Genomic DNA, 25,411 nt, shown 5'->3' with positions numbered 1-25,411 from the left:
AAAAAAAACCAAAAAACAAAAACCGAGAACAGTGACAACAGGAGATAAACCAAAGGGGGGGAAAATAAGAGAAAATAAAAAACTAAAAATCCCTCTTGTTTTCATATCTTGGAGTTCATCTCGATTAGCACCATTTTATATGGTCATATGTACATAACTATTGAACTATTGTGATCCTCCGCTAGGACAATCCTAGATATATGCTAATTATTACAAATGAGGGACACCAAAGCTTACTTCCCTTCATATGATTTTTCCTAAATATTTCCATTTCTTTACGAATGGGGCTATGGTATTCTTTCTGATGCTATTCTTTCTGAACTCCATTGCGCATATATAGCACATTTTCTTGATCCATTCATCTACTGAGGGGCACACTTTGAGGAAAACTAAGGTGTCTGTTAACTCTTCTATATGCTCCCTTCTGGACTAAGCCTGAGTAGGTCTGTCAGGCATTGTTCTAGAAAGTTAAGGACCACGTACTTGGCTTCCCTCTTCTTTGGTCAAGAGTTGTACCGAGCCATTCAGACAGGCCTGGGCATTTTGCATACCTGATAATGATTCTGCTCCTCCTGGCACTTGCTCAGACTCAGTACCAACCAAGCATTTCCCCTCCTCCCCACCCCAGGGAAATCGGGGCGGGACCACTACCGAGGGCAGTTTGATGATTGGCTGCCTTAACCACGTGGCCAGCGCTGACCCTCCCGCGCTATGTGATTGGCTGTTGGTGATATTGATAGACGGGGGGGGGGCCGGGGCGGGGCCAGAGCCCCGAGAGTGTGAGTGTCTAGTGCGCGCGCACTGGGGGGAGGGAGGAGGGGGCCCCCCGGAGGGGGCTGAGGCGCGGGGAGCGCGAGCGCGCGTGCGCGAGCGGCGGGGCTTTCTCCAGAGCCGGTCGGAGGGAGCCGGAGCGCTTCTCCTGAGGTGAGCGGAGGAGCCCGCGCCGGCCCGTCCCCCACCCCTCCCCGGCCGGCTCGGCTCTCCCTCGCCCGGTCCTCCTCCTCCGTAAGCCGAGTGGGCCGAGCCGGGATGGAGGGAGGGAAGGGTTGGGAGGACGTTTCCCGGAGGAGCCCCGCTCGGAAGAGGATGCTTAGCCCGCCCGCCCTCCCCGCCCCACCCTGGCTGCCTCAGTTTCCCCCTCCCCTATCGTGGAACGAACGCATCCCGTCCGCCGCCTCCCCACCACCGTGGCGGGCCGGAGGAGGGGGTTTGCCCACCTGGGCAGCCTCTTCTCCTCAGCCTTTGTTTCCCTCCCGGAGGGTGTGTGGTGGGGTGGGGGGGGGGCTCCTCAGGTAAAAGATGCGCGTGGGGTTGGGGGGGCGTCACATGACGGGGTGGGGGGACCCGAACTGATCCGGAGGCGGCGCATTCCGAGTTGAGCGGTGTGTGGAGACCCCCCCTCCCCAGCGCCCCCTCCCCAGCGCCCGTCCCTCCCCGCCGCGGCCCCGCTGAGCCCCGCAGGCCGTGGGGGGCGGCGGGGCGGGCAGCGCTGCCCGGACTTCCACCCCAACCCCACGCCGCTGCTGGAGGGATCTCAGGGATGCGTTAGGTGCCTTTTATTATTATTATTATTTTAAAATTACAAATACATGTCTATGAACAGTTGGGAACTGGTGGAGCAGGTCTGGGAAGAAGGACCGGAGAGCCGGTGTGATTGATGACCGGTGTGCATGGCGAGGAGGGGAAACGCATGCCTGCAGTGAACTGCAGACCAGAGCCATCCGAGGTTTTCTTTTCAGGGGAAGGGGAAGGGGTGGAATGGGGGGGGGGCGTTGTGTTGGTCATTTCTGCACATTTCAAGAGCCGTCCAGGTGATTTCTTACCATCAGGCATGACCAGCGGCGGAAGGAAAAGGGTCTAAATAGAATCCATTCAGATTTCCTTCATGAGTTAAAAAATAAAAAATACCATTTGGTTGCTATGAGGTGGGTACGGGAGAATGTCTTCCTTAAATCCCGCTTTAAAGGGGGTAGGGGGCATCCGGGAACTTAAATGCTGGTTAAGGGGTCCCCCGCCTGACTCCCATTTCACTAAGACTGCCCTAGGAAGAGTGTATGCTCTAGGGATTGAGCCATATCGAGTCTCTTCAGTTTTGCCCTGGTTAAACTAAATTTTGTGGGAACGTCTCTACTGTTAAAAAATTGGTCAATGGCTATGAAGATTTTTTTTTTTTTACTGTATTCTGCAGTGTCGGTGGAATTCATTGAGAATGTGTTCTGGTTTGAGATGAACAACTCAGAGATTCCTGCTTTAAATTCATCTTGGTACTCCCTTCCGAGTACTATGAGGTTGTATTTGTTTTAGGAAACATTCTAATATTCAGACATCTGAAACATAGCTCATGACCTCGCAGTGTCTACAGTTGCTAAGAAATCAATGTATTAGATGAGTTAAGAATTTAAAAATGGAGAGAGGGCCAGCACTTAAATGTTTTTAGGGGATCACACTTGGGTTTCACAGCAGCAGCAGCAGCAGCAAATCAGCTTCTCTGATGGTGTTCTGACCATGAAAGAAGTTAATTGCAAACCTTGCCGGAATGCCACAAATGATCCTTGTAAAGCAAAAATGTAGGTTGTCATCTGACAGATTGAAACAGAAAACAGATGACTGGGGTGGGGGGGTGGGGGGAGTAAAACGTTTAAGTTTTTCTGGGGTGCAGAAAAGAAGAAAGAATTTTCAAGGTGAGGTAGGTGTCCACTTTTAGAGAAAAAGTGTCATTTTTGTTTAAAAAAAAAACCTACACAGAGGGCATGTAGTGTTTGCTTAGCCTATGGAAAGGATGCAGGGGTTTGGGGGGCAGGGAGAGTGAGAAATACTCATTTGATTCCGGGGGGAACCAACAGAAAGATTGACGGGTTTAGTTCAGCTAGAGGGAAACAAGACAGCTTCATCACCTATGGGACAAAGTTTTATTCTCTAGATCAATAAAAGCCCACACTGGTGCCGCTTTTAAGACAACAACTAGATGGTTTCCCTTTCTGCCATTTTCTGTCCCCCTAGGCCAGGGACAGGAAAGGATGAGGAATGAAGGAGAGAGATTAGAATCCAACCTGTGTGTCTAAGCAGTGGCATCCTTTAAGGATCTGTGTCACATTGTGTAAAGATTAAGAGCCTTCACCCTGAATGGGCAGCAGCATGCTGCCTTTGGGTGCATGCCATGGGATTAAGACTGCGGATGCAGCCACAGGTTGGGGTCATCCCATAGGAAAACACTGGGGGAAAGGGGTAGCCTGCAAATGCTTAAATTCAGCTAGACTCTGTTGCTTGTCGCAGGAGCCTGGTGAGCAAGCAAGCATTTGCTGGCTCAATCTCCTGGTTAGTGAGGACTCTCCTTGGCTTTCAGAGCGTCTGCAGTTCACCAGGCAAGGCTCCTGTGGAAGTTACAAGTCTGAGGCTGAAACCCACCTGCATTATGCTCTGGAAAAGCAAACTTCACAAAGGCATAAATCAAGGCTGCTGTTTTTTCCAAGTTCCCTGACTCGGGTCAACCCCCACCTAACTTCCACAAAACAAGCTGTACCCTCCCTGCCAGTAGATGGCGCTGCTGCCTCTGGGAATTTGTGGAGGAAATGATGGGGTTATCAGAACAGTCAGGTGTGAAGTCCCCAGTTTAGATTTTCAAAGGTCATGTAAGTTCCCAGGCACGGTGAATCTCAAAGAAAATAGTTTGGAAAGGAGCTGTTTATAGAACTGCTTAAGAGTGTGGGAAATGAGGAATGGTTCTAAGGGGTGTGTGTGTGTGTGTGTGTGTGTGTGTGTGTGTGTGTGCAGAGGCTAAAATGGTAGCAGGCATCATGATAGTATACATTTTAAAAGTACTTGGTGTGCATGTTTGTTGGTTAATTAAACAGGATATTTGAGATCATGATTCAATTGGAAATTCCCTGCCATTTCCCATTTCTACTTGTTTTATTTTTTTATTTTTTTTGCCAGTCCTGGGCTTGAGCTCAGGGCCTGAGCACTGTCCTTGGACTTTCTCAAGGCTAGAGCTCTATCACTTGAGCCTCAGCACCACTTCTGGCTTTTTTTTCTATATGTGGTACCGAGGAATCGAACCCGGGTCTTCATGCATGCTAGGCAAGCACTTTAACCACTAGGCCAAACTCCCGGCTCCCATTTCTACTTGTTTATATGAGAAGCACCACATACAAAAGATACATGTGATTTCCAAACCTAATTAATAGCCAATAACTACATGTCTGATGATGGCAGTGAGTATAGTAGTAGAAATAATTCTGATTTGCCTGGCACTGGTAGCTCACACCTGTAATCCCCCTTGCTGTGACTTTTTGCTCCAATTTAACACCCAGAAAAGCTGGAAGTGGACCTGTGGTTCCAATGGCAGAGCACTTGCTTTCAGCAAAAATGTTCAAGGAGAGCTGGGTGCAGTGGCTCATACCTGTAATCCTAGCTACTCAGGAGGCTGAAATCTGAGCATAAAGGTTCAAAGCCAGCCCAGGCACAAAAGGAGCCGAGACTCTTATCTGCAGTTAACCTCTAGAAAATGGAAAGTGGGGCTTGGCTGAAGGGTAGGGTTGGTATCCTTGAGCTGAAGAGCTCAGGGACACCGTTCAGTCCGAGTTCAAGCCCCATGACCCACAAAAAAAAAAAAAAATGCTCAAGGACAATGCCTAGGCTCGCAAGTTTGATTTGTTACTATACTTCAAGTCTGTCCATATAAATTAAGCCAAAGTTATTTCAAATTAGTTTCCTCTAAACTTAATTTTTTGTTTTTGGCAGTACTGGCATTTGGACTGAGGACCTTGTACTTGCTAAGAATGTGCTCTCATCATTTGAACCACACACTCCTATCCTTTTTAGTTATTTTAAGATCTGTTCTCAAGCTTGCATCTGGACCAGTTTGATCTGTGGGTTTCCTTCCTATGCTTCCATGGTAGCTGGGATTACAGAACTATATCACCATGTGATTCTAGAACTATATTACCATGTCTGGCCCTTTGCGTGGAAATGAGGATCTCACTAAGTTTAGGCCTGGACTGCCCTTAAACCATGATCCTTTTGGATCTCTGCTTATCATGAGATTTTTTTCTGAGCAAATTCTTTCAAGGTCAGATTCAAACTTCAGTCCTCCTGACCTTGTTAGCCAAGGTTCATCCATCCATCCTCCAGTTACAAAATACCGGTCCTTTGTTCTTTGAGTGTTCTGGGTTTTTCTCTGAGATTGCTTTTGTAGATTCGAAATTTTTAGGAGGTGGTGCAGTGATAGGTAAGTTTACAGTATAGAGACAGGGGTTTAGCTCTAACCCTGTCAGAGGTACAGCACCATGTCCTTGGGTAACATTGCCCCTAACCATGTACCAGAGTGTACAATTTCATCTCATGACTCAGCTGTGTGAGCATGCTTCCTGCCTCTCATCAATAAACCCATGAGCCGGTTTTTACTACCATATCATTAAGTCCCACTGAGGGCAGGCAGCTGTTGAAGTAGCTAGCTCATTAACATTGTCCCATGTCTTGGGTCATTTTCTCACGTGTTTACTGAGTTTGGTGGGATGGTGATTCTTGAAACTCCTAAATTGATGATTGCTTTAACAGCATATATACTAAAACTGGAATGATCCAGAGATTAACATGGCCCCTAAGCAAAGATGACATGCAAATTTGTTGAAGTGTTCCATATTTTTTTCTTGAATCTCTGTATCTTTTGTCTTATATGTAAGTTTTATCAGTTTGGGGAAAGGCAAGAGGGAGTATAGAAATGGTGGACCGAGGGCCGGGAGTTTGGCCATGTAGTAGAGTCATGTAGTAGCCTGTCATGCATGAAGATTCGGGTTTGATTCCTTATTACCACATACACAGAAAAAAACTGGAAGTGCTGCTGTGACTCAAGTGGTAGAGCTCTAGCCTTGAGAAAGCCCCAGGACTGGCAAAAAAAAAAAAAAAAGGAAATGTAACCCTTCTGTATATCACCTTGCAATAACAATACAGTGAAAAAAGACAAACACATTTTAAAGACCCCATAACACCCAGGTGGGGTACAATCCTAGCTAGGATTACAGGTGTGAACTACTGAGCCTGGCTGTAATAGGCTTTTTTAAAATGTTCTTTTGCTACCAGTTTCTAATTTTATTCCAGTGCGATCTGACAAAATAAATTATTCTGTTTTTTTTTTCCTTAGGGGGTGGATGGGGGGGCGCATGGAATGTTTGTTAAGATTTATATTCTGGCCTAAAATGTGACCTATTCTGGGAAAGGTTCTATGGGCTGTGAAGAAGAGTGTGTATTCTGAAACTCTTGGTTGGAATTTCTGCAGATATCTGTTAAGCCCATTTGTTCTGTGGTGCCCTTTAACTCTAAAGTTTCTTTGTGGATTTTTTTTTTTTTACCCATCTGAATGACCTATCTGTCAGAAAGAAGAGGGTATTAAAGTTCCCCGGTCTTACTGTACTGTGGCCTATGTGTCCTCCTTTATGTCGAATAGTGTTTGCTTTATGATTCTAGATACACCATGTTCAGTGCTTATATATCTTCTTGAAATAGTGTCCCTTTTATTAATGTGTAGCGTCTTCCTTAATCACTTTTGATTCATTTTGTCTTTGTCAGATAGCAATACGGTGACTCATGTCTACTTTTGGGTTACCTTTGCTTAGAGTATCATCTTTGCTGTCTTGTAGCCTGTGTTTGTCTTTGTCAGAGAGGAGAGTTTCTCTAGCTGTGCATAGTTGGATCTTGTTCATTTAATCTAAGCAGGAAGTCTGTGTCTTTTCATGGGAGAGTTAAAACCATTTACCTTAGTGTTATTATTGAAAAGTTTGCACTTTGTTCTTTCTTCATTTTAGAGTTTGCTGGCTTGCTGACTTAATGTTTATTTCCTACTGCTCATATATTTATTCTCTCAGAGTTACTCTTTCCTTAGCCCTCATGCCTATGTATATCTTTTTCTCCCCTCTCCTATGTGTATTGGTTCTTTCAGTATCTTTTGAAAATATTGCTTTATTTGTCTTGATTTGGTTTACTTTATACTTTATAAAAAATTCTGCTGCTCCTTGAATTTTAAAAGATAGCTGCTAGCTATCGAAGTATTGATTAGCAGACAATGTTGTTAGAACTCGATCATCAGTCCATGTTTTGCTGGCCTTCAGTGTTTCTGCTGTTACTCTGATAAGTTTGCTTTTGTAAGTAAGCTGGCATCGTCTCTCTTGAAGTATTCCATATTCTCCGTTCTGAATTCTTGGCGTTTTAACTATAATGTGAGTATGTTCTTTTACGGTTATTTCTGTTTGGGATTAAAAATTTTTCATATACTTGGGTTTGCATTTCTTTCAGTAGATTGGGGGAAATTATGACTGTCATTGCTATTGTTGTATTATTGTTACTACTGGAATTTGAACTCAGCGCCTGGCACTTGATAGGCTGGTACTCTACCACTTGAGCTATATTGTTGGCTTTTTGCTGTTTATCTTCAAGGTAGGGTGTCATTGAATTTTCTTCCCTTGTTATCCTTGAGCCATGATCCTTTAGATCTCCTAGTAGCTAGGATTATTGGCCTGATTAACTAGTGCCCAGTTCATTCACCTTTATTTACATCCAAGGTGTACCACAGAAACCACTGTTCCACTTCACTTCATTATTTCATTTCATCCTTTATACTATCTGCAATCCCCAGAACTTTTTCTATGTGTCCCCAGATCGGAGTGACTCAGAGCTTGTATATATTGGAAGGGAAAAATCTTGTTTTTGCCAGAAGGCATACAGAAGTTATTTTGTGTTCCATTCCCAATTTAGACACATGAAAACCACTTTGGAGGAGAATTAACCACCTTGCAAAAGACATTTGCCTGAACATCTCTTGATTTCTGTCTGTGACACCTTGCAGAAGCCAGGCTTGTTACTTTGGTGGCCTGTGCTGGTAATTCTTCCTTTTGGTTCCGTTTTTTTGAGTATAAAGCAGGATGATATTTGTTCTTGCTTTAGCAGAAGAATAAAAATTACCTTTGCTTCTTCCGGAGGTTATTGACTGAATTCACGTAACAAATAAGACAAATTTGTCCATTTGATTCCCAGCATGCTGCTGAATTATTGTAAAAGAAAAAAAAAGTGGTGGGCAGAAAGGAAGAGCATTGACTTATTCTGAGTTTGCATTGTCTGAAAAATAAAAGAAGAAAGCAGTGACTAATTCAAGTCTTTACCTGTCCCCCAAATCCCATGACTTTGTGAAATTCTGGTACCCATACTAAACATAACCTTTAAAATGATGACCACTAAGGATCTCATTTATAGTCCATCAAACTCAGTGCCAGTATAAGATTTCTTTATATCTGCACATTGCTTTAGTACTTTCTGAGTCCCTACCTCTTTTCTGAGGAAAGTACAGCTGGAGAATGGCAGCATGGCTGTCCTCTGGGTACCTGTTTGAAAGGCTGCGTATCAGGCTTTCCCCCATCTCCACCTCATCAGAATACCTAGATGACGTACATGCATGTGAAAACCCTGAGACATTTTGCTTCAGTTCATTTTGAGTCTTCCATGGACCATGTTGGGGAGACAAGCATGTTTTACAGAAGAGGAAACTGAGGCCCAGAGTTGTTAAGTAACTAGGTCAAGGTTATTATGCTAGAATCTCACCTAGTACTTCCTACTCTAAACTGAATGCTTCCGTTGTTGGTTGAGCCAGAGTCAGCCTCATTTGATTCTGTTGGCTGCCATACCCACAGGGTTAGGTGTGGTTATTTGGTTGAGTCTTAGCCAGCCAAAGAATATAAGTGGAGGTATAAAAATGTGAAGGTGGAGGTTTACATCTATAATCCTAGCTACTTAGGAGACTGAGATCTGAGCATCAAGGTTCCATGCCAGCCTGGGCAAGAAACTCTTACTTCTAATACACTACCAAAAAAGCAATAGAGTTGTGGTTCAAGTGTCAGATTGCTAGCCTTGAGCAAAAGAAGCTCAGGGACAGTGTCCACCTCTGAGTTTAAGCCCCAAAATTAACACATGCACATGCCCCAAAAGAAAAATATTGTGAACTACTTTAAGGAAACACACACACACAGACACACACACACACACACACTACCCATGCACATTCCTTGATATTATTTTCTATTCCTAGATAACTAGAGTGAAGAAGACCCCTAAGAAAACTGGGGATTATGTTTTAAAGACCCAGGGCTTCATTTGAGTGCCAGTAACTCACACCTGTAATCCTAGCTAATTTAGGACACTTTGACCTAAAGGATTGCAGTTTGAAACCAACACAATCAGAAACGTCCAAGAAACTTCATCTTCCTATTAATCTGCAAAAAACTGGACTGGGGGCATGGCTCAGTTGGTAGGGTGCTAACTATGAGCACAAAAACTACAAGAATGTGAGGCCCAGAGTTCAAGCCTCCTCCCTGCACAAAAACAAAAACAAAAAATTACAGGTCTTGCCTCAGCCCGAGTGCCTTGATGGCTGCATGTGGGCCGCTCTATAATAGTTTGACCTTCCATCTGTAAAGGACACTTACGGGAACCAGAAATGGACCTTTATCGAGTTCAAACCATTAAGAGAGATTTGGACCTGTGTGTTGGACACTCAAATCTCTTCTCAGCAATTCACTCAAACAGAGGCTTGGGGCTTGACGTCTGGTTCTTGGGCCTAATGCATTCATTCATTTTTGTCTTTAACAGCTGACAATCCTTCGGTCCAGCATGCACAAGTGACTGAGCAGTGAAAAGCCCATGGGTCATGAGGATGTAAGTGCAGCTGAAGGTTTCCACACCCTCCACTCCAGGGTAAGTCCTGCGCATTCCCTGCCATTGTGTGCAGAGTTCCTTTCTTGGTATCCTTGCACTAGGAGACCCCGTGGATGAAACATACCCAAAGCTTTACTGACACAACAACTCACATCCATCAGCAGCTCTACACAGAGAAAACCATGACCAGCGAGATGAATTGGGTTCTGTGCATGGGATTATCTCAGCCCGGGAATTGATGGCATGTGCGTATGGTGTGTGATTTACATGGGAGCGGGCCTGGAGGACTTCCTGAGTTGTGCTATAGAGGAGGGAAAAGGGGCAGTCAGGGAAATGGACATAGCATGAACAAAGTCCCCAGTTCTACCCATTCTGTGTTCTTCATCCAGCACCACCACAAGTCGATCTCCCCTTCCCCCACTCCATGTTTGCAGCCCCTATTTCAGTGCCTTTGAGTTTTTGTTTGTGCTGGGAAACAGCAGAAAGAATTCACTGTCCTGTGTGAACTCCTCAGCACCCAGGTGTAGGAAGAAAGGGGGTAGAAAGGACATCGATTCCTTTCTGTGTTCTCCCAACTTGTCGAGCTTTGACTAAAACCAGACTCCTGGAAGAGGAAACAAGTGATCAATACTAATGTAAGCAGAGCTTAGGATGATTAATAGAGGAACAGGAGGTTAAAAAAAAAACAACAAATAATCAGCTGGAAATCTGGTTGTTTTAAACACCTGAATTTGGTACTATAGAGCCATCGCTAGATAATATTGCATCACTCAGGCTCAGAGGGCATCCCGAAAGGCTGTTGTATATAAAGGTGCCATGAGTGGCTTAGTAATGAGTACAATTTACTGAACAAAATGAACAATTAAGGGCTGCAGATCTCTGGAGAGTCTGGTTAAGTGTATATCATTGAGGCCCAGAGGGACATGCATGCTTGGAGATAAGAAGAGCAAGGACAGGCAGCTGCAGAGCAGCGCTGTCAATGGAAGGGTCCAGGTGAGCAACCGGATGCAGACCACAGTGTAGGCAACTAATGACAGAAGCAGGTCCTTGCTAGGTTTTCTCATAGCCAAGAAGGGGCTTAGTTTTGCTAGGATCCTTCTAGCATCCTTCATTTTCCTCAGTAGCTACTCTATTTTAAGAGTGAGTTTTTTTAAAAAAGGATAGAATGTCAGGAATAGCACTTGACTGACACATTTTTGGGTAAATATTATACAAGAATCAAATTGTTGAGGGAGCCATTCTGACTTTCGATTAGGAACCAAAGAAAGTTATGTGAGCTCAGGCCTATAGTCCTTACTTTATAGGAGACTGAGATCTGAGGATCAGGGCTCAAAGCTAGCCCTGGCACAAAAGTCCATGATACTCTTATCTCTAATTAACTACTAGGAAACTAGAAGTGACGCTGTGGCTCAAAGTGGTAGAGTACTAGCCTTGAGCTGAAGAACTCAGGGGCAGTGCCCAGGCCCCGAGTTCAAGCCCCACAATTGACACAAAAAAAAAAAGTCTCCAAAGATTGTCAAATGTTATTTCACTCTGAGTTTCTCTGGAAGTGTATTTTAATTACGTATCTTTATGTTACCTCAATTTCTCTACCTGTAAAATAGGGATCCCACCTTAACAGTTCAGCATAAAAGTAACAAGATACATAGTACCTGGTAACTCCTTTAGGACCAAATTTCAGGACCCACGCATCTCTCCTATTTATTTATGATGGTGATCAGTGGGGGTAGTTAGAAGAGTCTGGAGCAGGGTAAAATTAGTTGTGCGGGAAATCTGGATTGTGAGTTTGTTCGTTTGTGTCATGTTCCAGCTCAGGACCACAGTCTATTCCAGATAAAGATTTGTCTTTCTTTTCCTTTGCATTGCTAAAGAACAAGGAAGAAGGGACAAGGTAGAAAGGAGGAGGTTCTGAAGAGCGGTCATGGAAATTGCATATGACAGGGTGATCTCTTAATGTTGAAGTGACTCATGCATAATTAGACCAAAGGACATAAGGAAATAACCTCCGAAAGAAAAAAAAATCTCTTCCCAAATGACTTGCTGACCCACACTAAATTTTGCACGTACTATAATATTTGGAGAAAACTCCTTTTGTTTCTTAAAATAGAGCCTTTACATTTTTAATTCTTCTGTTTTAAGGGGAAATGGAAAAGGATCATCTTTACTGGTAAATGAAATCTTTTTAGGTTTTCTTTTGGTATTCTTCAGTACTCTCTGTTGGAGTAGTGAAAGGGGCTGTAAAGTGACTTACATCAAGAAGTAATCTGTTTCAGTAGAGTAGCTCAGGTGCACTCTAGGACAGGACCAGTGCTGGGGTTAGAAGCTGGGGATAGATTTCAACCACTCTGGTGGTGCCCCTGGTCCAGGTTCATGGTTGGAGTTACTCACAAAACTTGCAGCTGGGCTGGGAGTTTGGCCTAGTGGTAGAGTATCTGCCTAGCATGCACAAAGACCCGGGTTCAATTCCTCGCTACCACATATATTGGAAAAAGCCAAAAGTTTCAAGTGGTAGAGCTCTAGATTTGAGAAAACCCAAGAACAATACTCAGGCCCTGAGTTCAAGCCCCACAACTGGCAAAAAACAAAACAAAACAAAACCTTGCAGCTGTTTTCCATCTTGGATCTAATCCATGGTGAACCATTGTCATCAGTCTTGCTGCTTTGCATTCTTGTGTGTGTGTGTGTGTGTGTGTGTGTGAACAAGTTCAGGAAAACTTGCAAGAATGCCAGAGAATGATTCTCGCTCCCTTGCTAAAGAGGTATTTTCTTCAGAAGACGGGGAACAGTGAAAGAAGCTCAGGTGGAAGGAGGCTGGTGTTTGATGTGGAAGTTTTCAATGTCTAGTGCTATTCAAAGTGTGGTCCCTGCACCAGTAATACCAGAACTGCCTTGGGTATTCTTAGAAATACACAGATATAACAAGTCACAGTCTGTGAAGGTGGGCCTGCCACCCTGTGTTTGGCAAGATCCCAAAGAACTTCTAGTAGGCACTAAAGCGACAGAAGCCTGTTGTATCTAGTGGTTTGTGATGAAATAACATCTTATCAATTGCATTTTTTTCCAGCTGCTTAATTTAAGGTTTTCTTGTGATAAGCTTTTGTCTGTCTGTCTGTCTGTCTGTCTTTCTTTCTTTCTTTCCTTCCTTCCTTCCTTCCTTCCTTCCTTCCTTCCTTCCTTCCTTCCTCCTTCCTTCCTTCCTTCCTTCCTTCCTTCCTTCCTTCCTTCCTATCTTAATTTCTTTCTTTCTTTTTTGTGGGTCATGGGGTTTAAACTCAGCCTGGGCATTGCTCCTGAGCTCTTCAGCTATCACCCTACCCTGAGCCAAGCCCCATTTCCATTTTCTAGAAGATAAGAGTCTCAGGTCCTTTTGTGCCTGGGCTGGCTTTGAACTTTAATCCTCAGATCTCAGCCTTCTGAGTAGCTAGGATGACAGGCATGAGCCACCTCACCCAGCAGGTTATTTATTATTTTTACCAACACATGGTCTAAGTTTTTTTTCCTACATTATCCAGTATGGCAGCTATGAATGACGTGACTACTGTTATTTAAATGATTACAGCTCATCTCTTCTTTGCCTGAGCCACATTTCAAGTAACCCCAGAGCCTGCCACATGCCATTAGTGGCAATTATCTTGAATGGGGCAGACATGGCACCTACCCATCAACTGAGAATGGTCTGTAGCAGAGTCTTGGATTAGTCCCTATTTGTCAGAAATCCAAGTTTGTAGTCATACTGTACATGCTCTTTTTGTAACAAGACACTGATTCTTTAGAAAAAAAATCTTAAATAAATAATAATTAAAAAAAAAAACCCGGGCTGGGAGTTTGGCCTAGTGGTAGAGTGCTTGCCTAGCATACATGAAGACCCGGGTTCGATTCCTTGGTACCATATACATAGAAAAAAGCTGAAAATGGTGCTGAGGCTCAAGTGGTAGAGCTCTAGCCTTGAGAAAGTCCAAGGACAGTGCTCAGGCCCTGAGCTCAAGCCCAGGACTGGCAAAAACAAACAAATAAACAAAAAAACAACAACAAAAAAACCCCTCTCCATCCTGGGAAGACTTAGAGCTTATGAATATACCTTGCTGAACTTTTTACCTTGCTGCAGCATCTGTCTGCTACCCAAAGGGCCACGACTATGTCCTCTGACATAATCTAATGCACTACCTCTAAAATATTTGCCCTTTTGTTCAAGGCTGCTGAGCTGTCTCTTTCCATTTGTCCTCTTCCTGCCCTGACCCTCAGTGGCCAGGCTTGTTTGTACAGCATGTCTTGTTTGATATTGCCTAGAGTTCTACAAAGAGTCTGGGAGATATGACAAGAGAATTTTTACCCCTCTTCTTGCAAGCCCCAACTTTGGCTAAAAAAAAGTGTTTCATAAGAGGGTATTAGTTAATAAGCTTCCCCTCTGAGGAACATGTCTCTCAAGCAGAATTTCCAGCACAGACATATTATAGCACAGATTGAGTGATTAAGCCCTTCAATATCACAGAAGAATATTCTGTTGATACTATTTATTAATATTACCAGTATTAGTTGCTCAGAAATGATCATTAACACAAATGAAAAGAGGGAGGGAAATAAAGACGTGCTTTTAAAAGCTGTAATTGAAAACTAACTGAGCCCAAGATGGTTTTATATGACGGAATAAGAAGGAGGATTTATTTATGCGCTTTTCATATTACTGCTGGAGGTGGAAGAAAAGGAGAGTGGGGACTGAATCAATCCTTGCTCTGCCTTCCACTTATTCACTTCTGATGGAATGCATTTCTTTTGCTGTCTTCTAAAAAGACTTCTTTTTTTGTGTGTGTGTGCTTTTAGCTTCAAGAAAAAGTGAAAGGGGAAAGTACAGAGCTTTCTTTTATACCCCTGCTCTGATAGATATAGAGTCTCTCCCATGATCACATCTCTCACCCAAATGGCACATTCATTACCATTGATGAGTTAGGTTGTTATCACAATCAACCAAAGATCAGTGTTTATGTTAGAGTTCACGCTTGGTGTTGTGTATGCTTTGCAGTTGGACTGATAGGTATTTGCCATTAGAGCATTATCCAGGCAGTTTTTGTTGTCTTAAAACCCCTCCGTGTTCTGCTTATGCATAGCTCTTTTCCTCCCATGCTCAAGATCAAGTCTGTGGAAACCATTGATATTTCTCTTACCTGTGTAGTGTTGCTCTTTCCAGCATGTCTCATAGTTGGAATGTTAACAGATAGGCATCTTCCACTTAGTGATACATAGTTAAGTTTCCTTCTTGCATTTCCGTGGTTTGATCATCTCCTATTGGAACTGAATAGTAATATATTCCATTACCTGAATCTGCCAAGGTTAATTTAGCCAGACTCCTGGGGTGGGGCAGGGGAGGGGCAGCACATCTGCACTAACTGTAGTTGGTTGGTCCATATTTTACCTCTCTGGCTGGGCATCTTCATGTTGGCTTCTCCTCTTGATTCCTCTCATTCCTGTTCTCCATTTTTGTTCCCATGACCCAACTGAGGATCTATGTATGGACCAGCTCTGAAGGAAAAGAAGCATGGTAGCTCTCCTCCTACCTTTCATCTTTACTTGTCCAAGATCTCATTCCAGGTAAACTGAGAGCTACTGAGGTTCGGTCTCTGTCCAACCAGCTGTGACCAGGACTGCTTGTTACATGAGGGTTAGACGCTCACAGTTTCCCTAGAAAGAAACGGGCAGAATAAATGGATAGAACCTAAGACTCTTCTCTAGTTTTGTAGACCCTGAGTACTTAACTCCTGGGATCAATAGAAAACAGGGTTTTTTTTGGGGGGGTGGGGGGTGATAGGCGTAACACAGAATTGGAAGATAATCTGTTGAATCCATGTGTTTAGTAGCAATTGTGAGGTAGTACAAGTCTGTTTTTTGCTTTGAGAACTCTGGCTATATCCCAAGTGTAGAATGGTAGAGAAATTGCTGGTGTGGGTGATTGCACAATGAGGGGTATAGTTTCCACACACACACATACCTTATGTTTTTTCATCTATCAGATGTGGTTCTCTCAGCTAATGTGTGTGTCTGCCCCACAGGAATAATGGCTAGGTGGCTGTCTCAATGTTGAAAGACATTTTGACATCTTTGACAAGTGTTATTCAACAGCTGGGTTTGTAATGATTCTAGACCCGATAAGGGGAAAATAACTTGGCTTATGACTCTAAAAATAAACTGCATGGAAGTGTTGAATTTGGAGATGAATGCCTTGCTAAAATTGATTTAAATATTTCTTTTACAGTGATATCTCTTGTTCATTTCTTCACACCCCTCCCTCCCCCCCCCCCCCCCAGTCCTTGGAGCATTGGATTCAGTGGCACCAATGATGGAGTGACTTTACAAAAGAATGCATTCTGATATTGCAGAAGGCATGGTCTTTATTTCTGGTTCTCTGTCAGCAAAAAGCATGGGCCCAGCTGCATTTGAACTTGTACAAGTTGTGTGTGGAGTGACCCAGAGCCAGTTCAAACAGCTACCATTTCATCAAATTCATTTGATGACTCTAACATCTCTTAAAGTAGCTGGATCTCAGAGCAGTCAGTATTTTCTTAAAGGGGAACACAGCTTTTGTTGAAAGAGAGCTTTAAAGCAAAGGTATCCATGAGCTGCTGGCTGGGGAATGGTATTTGTTAGTGAAGGGTGGTAAGGATGGGCTTTCTCCCCACAGCTTTGAACTGTTGGAATGTAGAGAGCAGACATGAATCATTTGCTCAAGTTTCTCTTCTGACCTTTGAAATTCTCTGAGGGAAACAATTATATCCAGTTGATTTGAACATATACTCATGTTTCTTCTGAACAGGAAGATTTATCTACAGCTAACTACATATTGTCAGAAGATTAAACTCTTCCATTTAGATTTTAAAGAAACAGTCATCTTTCCATATAAAGTACCTCAAATTCATGTGAATGCAGTTTTTTTTACAAAAAGAAAACAAAATGATGTTAGCTCTCATTGAATCAAGAATTAATTCCCAGCCCCTTAGTGAAGATTCTGTATGAAGAATGAAAGGAATCTGCTCTCTCCAGAGTGTAGAGAAAGATTGCTGTGTACCAAGAATCCTAAATCTTTGAATCCAGTCCTGCTATAGGTAAACTCCCTGTGGAGTTTGTAAGGGGAATAAATTCACACTGGGAGGAAAACAAGCTTTAAATACGGATACTTGGATTCCTACAGCTGAAACTTCCAGCCCTGAACCACAGGGGTGAAGGCACATCTCAGTCCTTCCCCACACCCAGACCTACCATTTATAATATCTTCAAAGGTGACCAGTTCCTATCAGCGCCCCCCCCCCAACCTCTTACAGGGTCCCAGTAGACGAGGAAGCAGAGAGACAGAAGCATGTATTTCCTATGCTGTCAAAACTGTTCCTTCTCCATTGCAAAGAACTTGTCAAGTTTGCTTCTGAAATACCTGATTATTGACACTAGTACACCATTAGCTGAGCTTCAGATGACAGAATGTTATTTAGAAACTCTCCATTTAGAAAATTACGTTTTGACTTAGAGAGACGCAAAGCATGTATTTGTGTATAGTCCTGGAACTTTATTTTTTGTTTCTTCTGGGTTTTGTCCTTGGGCCCCTTTATTTTTTTGTTTCTTCTCTTAACCTTATTACTTTATTTATTAGTTAGGTTTGCATCCTTTCTTAGTCTTTCTTTGGTTTCTGGAGTTTTGTGGCTCCCAGCTAGCTGGTGCAGACAGATACTTCCTGAGTAGGCTGGAAAACAGTCCACAGGCCTGTCTATGGGCTGGCAATTTCATACTTAAGGGTGATTTGCATGGAATTGAGTTTGTTGGTGAGAAGAAATCCATGCAACTAGAATCTTCTTTATTCTTTGGCTAACTTTTTTATTCTTTCCTAACTTGGCCCTTCCTGATTATCTAAATTGTGTGGTTTTATTTGTTTTCACCTTAGGCTTTTGGGTCAGCTGTGTTAGAGGCCACAGGAATATTGGGGTATAAAATCTAGCACAAAATACACTCCCCCCCCCTGTTTTGACAGTACCAGAGTTTAAACTCATGTCCATACACTGGCTTGGTTTGCTTGCTTGGCTGGTGTCCTACCACTTGACCTATACCTCCAACCCAACTTTTAGCTGGTTATTTTCAAGATAGAGTCTCATGGACTCTTCTGTCTGGTTGATTCTGAACTATTGGCCCCATCAACACAATACATTTTTCTCCCAGTGTCCCCTTTGGCAGAGTGTTAAGGTAGATTGTTTGAGAGCCATATCTGGATGATCACCTAGTGTAAATGCTTTGAGGAGGTTTGATTGGCAGCCAGAGGACCCTCAAAGCCCTCACTCCCTGAGCTGTGATGGGAGGTTTGCTTACCTTGGAGTACATGAATGAGCAATATTGTCCCTGTCCACTGGGAAATGAACCTTCCAATCCTGCCCCTTCTCCCCTCAGTTTGTGAGGGCCCAAAAAAGCTAAAGAAATGAGAGGTGAATTCCCCACCGGCAAAGGCTCTGAACTCGGATGCAACTTACATAGCTGAAATACAGATGTAAAAGAAACACAGAATGAACTCTGAAGAATATGATTAAGAGGAGGGCATGATTTAAATGTCCTTCTAATGTTTTATCACATGGACTGACTCTCTGTAACAAAACATTGTCCACATCCCGGCAGGCGAGCTACAGGAGAAGCATTTTGATGATCTGAGTACAGTACTCTTTGCAGTGAAAGCTTTCTCTGAACCTTGTTCATTTAACAACCGCATGTCATCAGAAATGAATTGTGTCAGACCCAGGCTATGGCAACAGCGGCTTTCAGTGTTCCATTGACTCTCTCTCTCTTTTTAAACTCCACACTGACTGCCTACAGGAAACTTGCATTGAGAAAGATAGGAATACCTGCCAGCTAGCTAATGTAGGTCTGATTTCCTTACAGGCAGCAACTTGGGAATTCTTGTGGTTTCTCTTTTTTTCTTTCTTTCTCTTTGTTAAGCAATACTTTCTGTGGTACCCAGTGGCCAGAAGGCATGCAGTAGACATTCTCTTTTTTTTCTTACTTGTATATAATTTCAAAAATTGAAATAAGTTGCAGTATAGTATTAGAAAATACCCATATCATCTTAACTCAGTATATTATGTCGCTAAGGCTATTAAAAAAAAAGAAAGAAAGAAAGCACCATGGACTAGATATCATCAAGAGTAAACTACTCTGCTTTATTCTGTACGTCATTCTAATAACAATTTTTTTAAATTTTAAAGAATAAAAATGATTATACTCCTTAAAAAAAATACTTTACAATTCCTAAAGATTAAAACTCTGAGATCAAACTATTGATTAGACAGAGCTGGCTTCCTTTGGGGCTTGTATATCTCCTTTTGTCATTACTTGAACTAGATAGGTCTATGTCTAAATTTCCTCTTCCTATCAAGGCACTGGCTGTATTGGCTTTGAGCATACTCTAATGGTTTCATTTTCATCTCATTTCCTCTTGAAAGATTTTTGTCTCCCCAGTGGATTTACATTTCTGAAGTACTGGAGTTGGGAGTTCATCATGTGAGTTAGGGGTAGTGAGGAAAGAGTGTAGCCCATTTAAAAAATCCTGATCTACTTAGTTAAATTTTATAGCTGTCATGCTGCTTGCCTCTGCTTCCTTATGGGGGAACCCATCACATTTTACCCATCTATTTACGCATTTGTGCTCATTTAGGTTCTCCAACTCAGTATCTGCTGCTTGCTTTGGTTCATTGGCTGGCACTCTATGACTGGAACCACACCTCCAACCCCTCATTTAGATTCCCTCCAGCAGTCTTTCCCTCAAACAAGGCTCCCACCCCAACAATAGGTTCCGATCTTGGCTCGAATCTGAGAGTTCAAGAAACAGACATAGGGATGAAATTCCTGACCTATATTGAATATGGCTAATCAATACTGATTTTCTCATCACATGACTTAGCCAATATGCCCCTCAGCAGTTCTCAGAAGGTTACAGTTTCCCCATATCCCACCAACACTTGGCATTGCCCAACTTTCAAACGTTTGCTAGAGTGCTAGGTGTAAAGTCAGCTTTTGTTTGCTTGGTTTCTTCAGATCACAAGCTTCTCATGCTCTTTTGCTGTGATTTATTTCTTACAAGTTAAAACAGCCTGGCTGTGTTGTCTTTCTAGCCCTCTACCTCATTGCTGTTTTTTTTTTCTGTGTCATATATATCTGGCACATCCCTCAGAGTTTCCTCCTCTGGCTACCATCCCTCTTCTTGTGTCTTCTTTGTGAGTTGGTAGAATGATAGAAAAGTCATTGAGCCAGTCCTCTTACGTTTCATTGCTGTAAGAAACAGCTTTGTACCAGCAGTGAGTTAGGAAGTAACAGATGGTTTGACAGGTTAGTGATATTCCCTTAAAAAACCAGTTGATGGGGGGGAGCGGGGTAAGTGAATGGGTTGAGAGAGTGCAGGACTCTGAGATGGGTTACTGGGAAAGAGTTTAAATGAACCTTCCCAAAGTCCAAAAGAAGGAGGAAAGATGGCACAGCAGGACAATGTGAAATATACCCAAAGGAGATTGTTGCCATTTGAGCAGGGAGGAGGTTAGAAAGAAAGGAGTTCAGGTCAGGTGCTGGTGGCTTGTGACTATAGTCCCAGCTACTCAGAAAGTTGAGATCTGAGGATTGAGATTTAAAGCCAACCCCAGGCAAAAAAATTCTGTGAAACTCTTCTCTCCAATTAACCACCCCCCACCCCCTCCAAAAAAAAAAAATGAGGGGCCGGGAGTTTGGCCTAGTGGTAGAGTGTTTGCCCAGCATGCACAAAGGCCCGGGTTCGATTCCTCGGTACCACATACATACAAAAAAGCCAGAATGGTACTTTGGCTCAAGTGGTAGAGCTCTAGCCTTGAGAAAGTCCAAGGACAATGCTCAGGCCCTGAGCTCAAGCCCAGGACTGGCAAAAACAAACAAACAAACAAACAAACTGGGGCTGGGAGTTTGGCCTAGTGGTAAGAGTGCTTGCCTAGCATGCACGAAGACCAGGGTTCGATTCCTCAGCACTCCACATACATAGAAAAAGCCAGAAGTGGTGCTGTGGCTCAAGTGGTAGAGTGCTAGCCTTGAGAAAGCCCAAGGACAACGCTCGGGCCCTGAGCTCAAGCCACAGAACTGGCAAAAAAAAAAAAAATAAAAGTAGAGCTGTGGCTCAGGTGATACAGTACTGGCCTTGAGCAAAAGATCTCAGGACAATTTCTAGATCCAAAGTTCAAGCCCCAGTAGTAGTCAGTGAGAGAGAGGGAGGGGGGCAGGGGGAGGGGGAAGAGAGAGAGAGAGAGAGAGAGAGAGAGAGAGAGAGAGAGAGAGAGAGTCAAAGTCTATATTATTGCAGAATATATGTAGCAAAATATAGATTTATCCTTACAGTGGGTGTATTTGACATTTTATGTAAGGTTTACTCTATCATTCTGAAAGTTATGAGATCAATGCCCAGAGCATTCATTGCCTGAATACAGAGCTTTTTGAATTGCTTTAGAAATTGTGGGGTAGAGAAGAGGCCGATGGACATGTTTAAGACATGTGCTGAAGTTGTGTGTACTTCATGGGTTCAGCCACACTCTGATCAGAACTGGCTGGTGATTAGAAAAGTAGAGGAAGAAGGGATGAAGCAGGAGAGGGTTGAGCTGAGGATCAGATCTCTGAAAGAATATGGACCAAGAAGGTCAAAGATGATGAAAAGTACAAAACCAGCAGAGAAGCAGGCCAAAGTATCCATGGTCGATAATGCCATGTCAGTGACTCTGCGATCATGTCATTATCCACACTATCACTCTTACCCTCCATGCAACCTCATGGGCTGCCTCATCTGCTTTGTCTTCTGAAAACAGATACTTTCTCTCTTGATTAAAAAGGGAAGTATGTGAGTGAATGCCTAGCCATTTGTGACCCAACCAAGAGAACAGCTAGGATGGTACCAATGGTTATAAATCATAAGATAGAAAAATGAATTGTGCAGAGACGTGACCATGTAATCGTGTTGTGTATTCCTCTTATTCCTCTTTCTTTGCTTTTATTATGACAACTGAACTGCAGTGTTGTTTAATGAAAGATCAAGTGAAGTAAGACTAAATGACTCATTTATTAAGTGTGAAATCTCTTTCTTGGACTATTAAAATAGTAGATGACCTTTGATGGACCATTTTGCTGCTTTCCACTTTTACCCTTTTTCAACCTTCCAGGTAGCACTTACCTCCTCCCCTCTGGCCAGATACTATCCCCAGAACTTGAGGGCTCTGGGCTAAAAATGGACTTCTTTGCACAAAGTATGTCCCATAGTTCTTTGTTTTGTTTAATTCTCTTTGTGGCATCACGTTCATTGGAAGTTCTATTCCTTTTCATGTCCCTGAAGTAATGGTTTATTTTTAGATAGTTCTAATCCAGAGGGCATTTGAAAGACAGTATTTCTGAGTTTGTTTTTTTTTTTTTTATAAAGGGATATGTCATTTTTTTAGAAGCACATTTTGCTAAGGGACAGGACAGTGGGGTGAGGTTGTTGTTTTGTTTTTTCTTTTTTTCTTTGGGGGGAATGGAGAGGGCTGTATTGATAGCATTACTTTCTTTCTCACTCCTCCAATAGTCCTGAGTGACTCAGTTCTAAAAGCTGTTCCCCTTGTGACCCAAGCTGAGACCTTCCATTTAAAACTTCTTCAGATACCACAGATGAACTCCCTGACATGGTGTAACTAACAAAGGAAAACTGAAAAACCATCCATATTACTCTAACCAAGGAAGAATATAAACTCCTTTTTTTTCCCCCAAGTCGGTCATGGAGCTTGAACTCTGGGCCTGGGCACTGTTCCTAAGCTCTTTAGCTCAAGGCTAGAGCTCTATCACTTTGAGCCACAGCTCCACTTCCGGCTTTCTGGTGGTTAATTGTAGATACGAGTCTCACAGACTCACGCCTGGGCTGGCTTTGAACTGTGATCCTCAGATCTCAGCCTCCTGAGTAGCTAGGATTACAGATGTGAGCCACCAGCACCCAGCTACCATGCACTACTTAAGTACTTTATTATCTCATTAATTCTCAACAGCAACAACCCATTGAAGTGCAGGAGGATCTGGGACACAAGAAGATAGTAAAGAGTGTCAGATGTCCACAGATCCACAGAATGGGGTGAAGAGCATTGAGACTAACTCCTTTAGGAGACAAGCCATAGGGCCAGAGGCAAAGGGACCCACTGCTAGTAGTTGATAAGGCTCAGATGGCCCCTCCAAGGCCTGCTGGGTCTGGTGTGTTTCTGTTAAATCATACAGTTGCTTCTATTCATGAGTCTTCTGGTGCCCTCCATACCCTTCAGGAAAGTGTCCTGCTTTATTTTCTTCCTTATCTTAGCTCAATAATCTCTTGGGCTCTGCAAACATTTAAAGAATGTAGCCTGTTCAAAGCATGGGAATAAGACAGGGCAAAATTAGAGGTAAGAGTCCCTTGACATCCTTATCTGAAATTCTGAGTACAAAATGAGATGTTTTCATTCCTTGTCCATTTCCTATCTCTCCCAAAGTGATTGATGCTGAAAGGTAATTTCTTTCTCTGCCATCAAAGGCATTGCCCACTGTGAGGCTTTCTCATTTTCTTCTTTTACTTTTATAATGGGTGGGAGGAGGTGCTGTACCAAGCCAGAATTTAGTGAGAAAGGAACATGAAGCGGATTGCCACTTCTCAACCAGATACTCAGAGATGGGAATAAGATTGAGTTAGGAGTGTTGCTCTTTTCTCCTTTTATTGTTATTTTTATTGCATGCCACCATATACTCATGGGCTTCTACTCACTCAATTTATTATCATCAGTTGTACTCATTATTTGGTACACATTTGGCAACTGGGAGCCTCCTCAGTCTGGTTCTTACATCTTTCTCACATTGCCCCATTAATCTTTGAGTACTTTCTCACTTTCATGACAGTAAGATATCTAAGTGAACTGGGCACTGTAGCTCATACCTTTTAATCCCAGCTGTATGAGACTTAAGATCGGAGGACCATGTTTTGAGATCAGCCTGGACTAAAAAAAAAAAAAAAAAAGCAAGACTATCTCATACAACAAGATAGCATAGTATTGTACATTTGTAATCTATACTATGAAGGAGGTAGAGATAGGGGGATCATAGTTCAAGGCCACCCTGGGAAAAAGTTATTACAGACCCTCTGTCAAAGAACAAGCCGGGCATTCCAATCCCTATCCTTAATATCAGCTAGGTAAGTGTAGGTAGTAGGGTTGAGGTCCAAGGAGCTATCTGGAAAGTAACCAATGCAAAAAGGACTGGAAGTATGGTTCAAGAACGCTTGACAACTGAGTACAAAACCCTGAGTTTAATCTCCAAAACTGCTCACACACAGAAAGTGTTGAGATGTCATATTGTACATTGTTAGGGTTCCTTCATTCCTTCTTCCATTCTTTCCCTTAATTCCCCCCATCCCTCCTTCCTTTGTTTTTTGTAATAATCACTCGTGTGTGGGGTTATGCCAATACTGGGGCTTGGACTCAGGGTCTGTTCACTTGAGCCACAGGACTGGAGCCACACCTTCACTTCTAGTATTTTGGTGGTTAATTAGAGATAAGAGTCTCATGGACTTACCTGCCTGACTGACTTTGAACCATGATCCTCAGATCTCCTGAGTAGCTAGGATACCCAGCATAAGCCACTAGCACTCAGTTTATAATAATCATTCTCACTCTTGTTTTTGAAAGACGGTCTTGCTATCTACCCCACGCTGGCCTTAAACTCTAGGTCTTCCTGCCTTGGCCACCCAAGTAGTAGAAATTCAGGTATGGCTCATTGTCATGCTCAGCACCTTTACTGTTTTCCTTCTGTAGAAAAATTTAAGTAAAAGTTTGTTTAGATTCTTCAAGTTTTAGTGTTACTTGCAAAAAAAAAAAAAAAAAAGAAAGAAACCAAACTTGAAAGCCTTTAGTTAGATCAATGTACCATTTTCTAACTTTCAGATAAAAGGAAAGAAAATTTCAGCCTTGAAAGGCATTTAATTTTTAGAGCCTTATTATGGAAATGGAATTTATGTGTTTTCTAAATCGAGAGTTTCTATTTTCTATTCATCTTCATCTCTTCTCTTGTTAATCTCCCACTAATTTCTCCCGAGCTCAACTTGAAAAAGAAAGAAAGAAATCAGGAACAGTGCTTGCTGCAGGGATTTCATATGGAAAGCCCTTGAAATGATCGTCGGCTCTGACCTTGTCCAGGGCATGGTAATGAAGGCCCAACGTGGCTATCCTTAGCCTTAGCCCCACTGTGTATCCGGAGGTCCTTTGTCCCCATCCCCATCACCACCCAGTCAAAAGGCAAAGTCCCAAATGCCTAGAGTCACCTCTTCCCATCTTATCTCTAAAACATTAAAGATCTTTCTTTTCTTTTCTTTCTTTCTTTCTGTCTGTCTGTCTTTTTGTCTTTCTTTTGATGCTGGTATTGGGGTTTGAACTCATGACCTGGCCACTGTTCCTGAGCTTCTTTTGCTCAAGGCTAGCATTCTACCACTTGAGCCACAGCACCACTTCTCACTTTTTCTGCCTCTCATTTAATAAACTTTTTTTTGTAAATATAAGACTGATGCCCAAAACATATAACTGAATAAGTTATGCAATGAACATTCTTTGCAGAGGCATAAGTTAGGAAATCAATCCCTCTTTCTCTGTGAGATGAGAGATGAACAGGAAGCCCTGTTTTCTTCAGCCACACACAGGAAGGAGAGATGACATCCATTTGA

The 25,411-nt window shown here is 42.8% G+C and overlaps 1 protein-coding gene and 1 non-coding gene across 5 annotated transcripts in view; both read left to right on the top strand.

Annotated features, from left to right (window-relative positions):
• The first annotated feature begins 835 nt into the window (after positions 1–835).
• The window catches only part of Tmem108 (transmembrane protein 108), a 98,922-nt gene continuing 74,346 nt past the window's right edge, over positions 836–25,411 (top strand). For all 4 annotated transcript variants that reach the window (XM_090323296.1, XM_090323298.1, XM_090323295.1 and 1 more), the window contains exons 1-2: positions 836–924; positions 9,631–9,735. The gene's annotated coding sequence lies outside the window, so the exon portion shown is untranslated. The remainder of the gene's footprint in view (positions 925–9,630; positions 9,736–25,411) is intronic.
• On the top strand, positions 5,545–5,645 carry LOC150043083 (U6 spliceosomal RNA). Its single transcript, XR_016533516.1, has one exon. It is a non-coding gene; the product is annotated as a U6 spliceosomal RNA (small nuclear RNA).

The sequence above is a fragment of the Megascapheus bottae genome, chromosome 32 (assembly GCF_031878675.1).
Source record: "Megascapheus bottae isolate mThoBot1 chromosome 32, mThoBot2.hap1, whole genome shotgun sequence".
Classification (NCBI taxonomy): domain Eukaryota; kingdom Metazoa; phylum Chordata; class Mammalia; order Rodentia; family Geomyidae; genus Megascapheus; species Megascapheus bottae.
This window is presented reverse-complemented; position numbering and strand designations above follow the sequence as displayed.